The sequence below is a fragment of the Cynoglossus semilaevis genome, chromosome 4 (assembly GCF_000523025.1).
Source record: "Cynoglossus semilaevis isolate Cse_v1.0 chromosome 4, Cse_v1.0, whole genome shotgun sequence".
NCBI classification, from domain to species: Eukaryota; Metazoa; Chordata; class Actinopteri; order Pleuronectiformes; family Cynoglossidae; genus Cynoglossus; species Cynoglossus semilaevis.
In genome coordinates this window covers 6,618,049-6,623,569 of record NC_024310.1, presented here as the reverse complement: position 1 = coordinate 6,623,569, position 5,521 = coordinate 6,618,049, and the positions used below count along the sequence as shown (strand labels likewise).

General features: G+C 37.7%; 1 protein-coding gene across 3 annotated transcripts in view; it reads left to right on the top strand.

The window, feature by feature from the left end:
- The window catches only part of gab2 (GRB2-associated binding protein 2), a 41,108-nt gene that overhangs the window by 20,986 nt on the left and 14,601 nt on the right, over positions 1-5,521 (top strand). The window contains exon 2 of one of the 3 annotated variants that reach the window (XM_017032205.2): positions 3,099-3,260. The exons of the other annotated variants lie outside the window; for them this stretch is intronic. The gene's annotated coding sequence lies outside the window, so the exon portion shown is untranslated. The remainder of the gene's footprint in view (positions 1-3,098; positions 3,261-5,521) is intronic. 3 annotated transcript variants of the gene reach the window in all.

Sequence of the window (5,521 nt, the reverse complement as noted above, 5' to 3'; positions counted from 1 at the left end):
GTTCCAGCTTCTGTGAATCAGAACAAAAATCCAGATTCTTATTAATTATGGTGACAAGCCATCTTAACGTATTCAAGATTTTGCCAATGCCATCTCCCATGGCTTTATTTTGGATACAGCATACAGCTTGACCATGCCCCATATATGAACATGACATTGCATCATTCTTTAAAAAATGTTTGCCACAGGATGAACATTGAAGATGTAGTTGGTTTTGTAACAACATGGTTAGCAGATATTCTCTCTGAGCCCTGGGTTCATTGTCTAGAACACACCACTGAACTAATAACTTTTACAAAGATTTCATGCAGATTAACGTTGCCCACCATTCTTTGTAAGCCCCCCATCATAGCTCCATGGACTTGTCTACTTTGCCTGTCCATTTTGCAGTCCCCATGAAAAGCACTCCAGATTGAAACTACCAATCGATACTGACCAGAGGTGGCTTAGCGTGTACTGTAAAGCAAAACAAGCATTTCACACGAGAAATGTCTTAACAGCCTGATCATTTTCTTGCTGCAACAGCACTCCTCCCACAGCTCCACTGATTTCCATGTCCGCACTTGTGATTGTTACACTGATCCTGTGCTTAAAAGCGGTCACAGTTTCAAGTCACACAGCCTTAATCAGTTGGAACATGATTCTGTGGGATTTGTAATCATTCTTTGATTTGGTGACTCAGACATACTTGGGATATTTTGTAGCCAGGAGACGATGAATGTTCGCAATCCTCTTTCAGCAGCAACAATATGTTGTGGGTTTGTCCTCCAGGCTGACAGCTGGAGATCTGAGACGGTGTGTCACCAAACAGACTGGGAGTTTCACACTAAGTCAGATGATGACACAGACGAGAGGAGCACGAACACCAAATTATGTGAAGGTGGAAATCATGTGCATATGTGAAGGAGACAGAAGGTGTTAGCATCAGGCACATCAACGTGGGTGTCTGAGATTCATATTTGTAGATTTTCACAGTCATAATATTCCACACAACAGATGCAAGTGTGTTGTGTTTTCCTTTACTGTTGCTTCAACGTGTTAGTAAACAATATTTCTCTAACCTGTCTAATATTTACGCATTGGCACATCAGTAATCAGAAATAAAACGGCCCACTGAGTTGGAGGTGGAATGTTGTAATGTTCACAGCTGTTGTATTGATTTATAGTGAAGAAATGGAAGGTAAAGTTATCTTAAAGTCCAAGTGGAGGTGTTCTGCCAGTGAGAAACACTATGATTTATTGAGGTCTTCTCGCTTCACATTTCAAATCTGCTTCCTTTTAGAGGTATTGGTTTCTTCTTTGTCTGCTCAGGCAGACTCTTTGGCTCGGCGATAACAAAACAAAATGTAGCTTCTACTTAATGTCAGTCAAAACAGTGTGCAGTGTTTAACATTGTTGTGGCACAGGACTGGTGCCGTTAACAGTCACTGAGCATGTCAAATTGACTTGAGTGATGTCTGTTGAACCAGATATGTGTAATTTACAGGTACTGCAGGCATGGAGAAGATCTGCTGTTAGGTTTAGTTAGAGTGCCCTCTGCATGACATTGCAGTAACTACCCCTGATGCTGTCAGCCTAGTCAAATTTGAGCTTGGATCTCAACCATGATTCAAACAGCACCTCAGACTCAGCTGGATGATCCTGTGTGGAAGATGATCTTGATTAAATGTGGTTAATCAGCAGTGACTTTTGAACAGTGAACACATTAAGATGTGTTCAAAGATAAGTGAGAAAAGTGGCACCTGGAAAAGCACCTCTATTGATGTTTTTAAAATGTTAAGAGCTGAAGTAAATCAGTCATCATATAGAATCAGGTGTTATTAATTCTTGATGCCATTCAATTATGTCCACTAGATATAATAATAATAGATTAGGACTCTTTCTGTCTGAGAGCACTAACAGCACTTTACTGACTAGCGGTTTATCCTTAACTTTCCAGTTTTGTTTAGTGAAAACAGCTGAGCAGTCTGGCAGTGTAAAATATTAATAATAGTATATATAATAACACTCCTCATTACAGCCCGTTAAGCAATGTTTGAATGTTGTGTTCAGAGAATTCTAAATAACACATACGACATTATTGGTTATAGCATTATCTTATTCTGAACCTGTTCTGTTTTTAGTCCGAGTTTCTGTCATGAGTTGTGAGCTGTTTCGGGAAACTGAGGTTTGACAACACAGACAGCACTTGTTGAAAATTTCACAAGTCTTTTCTTTTCACACAAACACATACTTGCAAAAACCCCAAACACATTTGTAATAGGTGCGATACAGAGACACTTTGTTAACTTTGTTAACTAACTTTTTGATCAGCATTTGTTTTTTGTTTTTTTCTCTTAAATTAACTCAAGGTTTGCATAACTATTCAATGAAGAAATTCATGCATAGGCAACTTGACAAAAGAGGTGAAATGGCTAAAGAATTTGAAATTAAAAATTGTAGATCTGCTCTGCATCATGCATGCATTAATGTTGTAATATGTTAACAATGACATATTCATTGTACCGAGCTTTCCTAGTAACTACCAACTACTGAACTGATATAAAACACAAGGACAATGTATATATGTGTAATACAAAGAGTAAATAATGTATAATTGTAAGGTAAATAAAACTCCAGCAGTCATTGTCCCTTCTTTGCTCCTCTCTTTGTCTCATGTAGTTATATAAACATGTGCTTCTCCCCTCCCAAAATGCCCTTTGTAGGCATTGATTTTTGTTGAAATAATGAGGCTCCATGGCAGGGGAAGGTCAGGTTTCTGCTGCTACACAGCCGCCTGACAATGGTCTGCTGTTGCTGCCACTGCTTTGCATCCCATGATACCGCTGGCTTCAGAAAGATTGGTGGAAACCAGAGACTTGAGAATGCACTCGGTGCACCCATCATCAAAGTCATCAAAGGGGAGCGATGGGATTTGTGTCTAGTACGAATTTACACATAAATCACAAATCAGGTTTATACATTCACTGCAACGCATTCAAATCTGTGCAAAGTGAAGGACTGCAGTGGTTACTACCACTGGAGATATTGAACACAGTGATGTTTGGACTGCTGTAACGCCTAACATGTGATTTTGTCCGATTTCCCGATCCTCACAGTCTGCTGGTGGGCGTTGGCCCTGATGTCTGATAGTGATGGCGTGTGTTTGCACCGAGGGAGATCCGCCCTCAGGCACAATCTAATGAATGGAACATCGTCTCGTCAATCATGGGCTTTGTTCTGCTCCCTCCTGACTGTTTGAACTCAGAGAAATGGATAATGTTGAGTGAGACTTTACTCATCCTTTATCTTTTATGTTCTTTTTGCTTTGTCTTTTGCAGCTATTCTTTTTTGCCCTTTGGTTTAATATTCTCCATTCTGCATTTTGACGGTACTGTCTGCTGTGGCAGTTCTATATGTAGTTTAACCTAAAGCAGTGGTTCTCAAACTGTGGTACGCGTACCACCAGTGGTACACAAGAGCTCTCTAGTGGTACGTGGGGAAAATTAATATTTTCACATTTACATTTTCAATTGAATAAATCTGAAACATACCCTGGACAATTAATACAACATTTAAACATAAACATCTCTCCTGTCGTGGAAGCTAACACTGAAGGCCTTCGCTGCTGTATTCTAATGTTGGTCATCATGGTGGTACTCAGAGAGCTCAGTGTTTTCTCAGGTGGTACAGAGTATAAAAAGTTTGAGAACCACTGACCTAAAGTCCTAGTAACATCCCTATATTTGCTTCGGGGTCAAGCTTTTTTTACTTTGGTTAAAATCTTGAATTAGGTGTATAAAAATGTTTCAAAGCTGCTGAAATTGAATTATTTGGATTGTTTGAAAGAAAACTGGTTGGGTGTTTGCCTCTCTCTGTGCCTCTGGGTAACTGATTTACATTTACTTTTATTGAGTTCATGTGGTTTAGTGTTAAAATGAGTAGATAAGAGTTTTACACCAGTAGTTTAAAATAAACCGAAAAGAAAGAATTTAAAATTGACCAAAAGGAAATAGACTAAAAAGCACCCCAAATCTAAGTCAAACAGCTTTCACTCCTAGAAACCGAGAAACCATTGGAGAAATTGCACAATTTGAAGTAGCAACAGATGATATTTAACGTTGGTTTACATACTTACACTTACACCCGGCATATAATCCAGTTTAAAAACTATCCAAAATGTGAAACAAGCTGACAGATAATTCAAAGTTGGCCTGAAATAATAATAAAGTTGACCAACAGTAAGTTGATGATTTCTGCTACAAACAATAAAGTTAATAGAAAAATCCACTAAGCTTTTAATTTTGTATTAAAATTGGTCTTCATTAGCTACAGAGTACTTTACCCTTAAAAGTGACAAAACAGAAGAAAGGTTAGTAGAAATAACCACTGGTGAGCCAAAATAAATGTCAAAGAGCAGGCTGTTGCCAAAGTCACATTTGAATATATGAATATTAAAAACGCGTATACAACAAAATGAAATGACACTTCAACCGAATGTTTAGAAATTATGCATCTGTGTACAGTCTGTCTCCACTTCTCAGTAATGATTAAAGGAGGAGCTACAGTTGAGACTGTGGTCAGTTTTTGCTGTGTTCATGCTGAAGAAATGACAGTTAAAAACTGACCGACACTGGCAACACATAAACCTTTCCTGGTGGGGTAAGAATTTCACAATGAGTAACAAAGTATCCAAGACGTTGTGTCATGTAAAGCAAAGAGCAGGACTTCAAGGTCAATTTAAATGATGACGGCTTAATTTAAAAAAAGAAGAAATCCTGCAAAATAAAAAAATATATATCTGTTTCTCTTTTTTCTATGTTAACCTTATGTTAGCTCTAGCAGGCTAATGCTATAAAATTCCCAGCTAATTCCACAATATTTTCAGCATACTTCTACTTTTTTGTATATTTTGTTTGCTTTATTTTGTGAACAAGACTATATTTACTTGTTTTTTTGTTGTTGTTTTTTTCTTCTTTTTTTTAATTTATTGGCTACCTTAGACATTGGCTACCTGAGACATTGGGGTAACCCTAAGTCGTCCCTTTTCTGTGTTTTGTTTGTTTTATGGAGTTCCCTTTTTCTGAATTTTAGCTTGTTTTTGCTAACTTCTTGGCTTTGGATAACTCTTTGTCTAAGTTTCTGTTGTCTTAACTCATGTTGTTTGTCTTTTTTTCCGTAAATTTAGATTTTCCTTAGATATATGCAAAGCTCTGTCCATTAATACTAGTCTGATATCCATGTATAGTATACTATGAGTTTATTGCTATAATATATATTGGTTTTTGGAGTAAGAAAAAAAAGACTATCACATTGTGCATTCACCAAACATCACTCTGTGTTTCCAGATTAGATCTGTTCATTTTCTGTGATGCACTGTTTTGTCAGAGGCATTTATCTCATATACTTTGGCCCTGGCCAGTTCTGCCTGACGCTTATCCAGTCCCGCCTCATTTTTGATGTGATGTTTTTCTTCCATCCACCATCATATATCATTTTGAGGTGTTATCTGCTGCCCATGATCTTCCCTACGTTTGACATG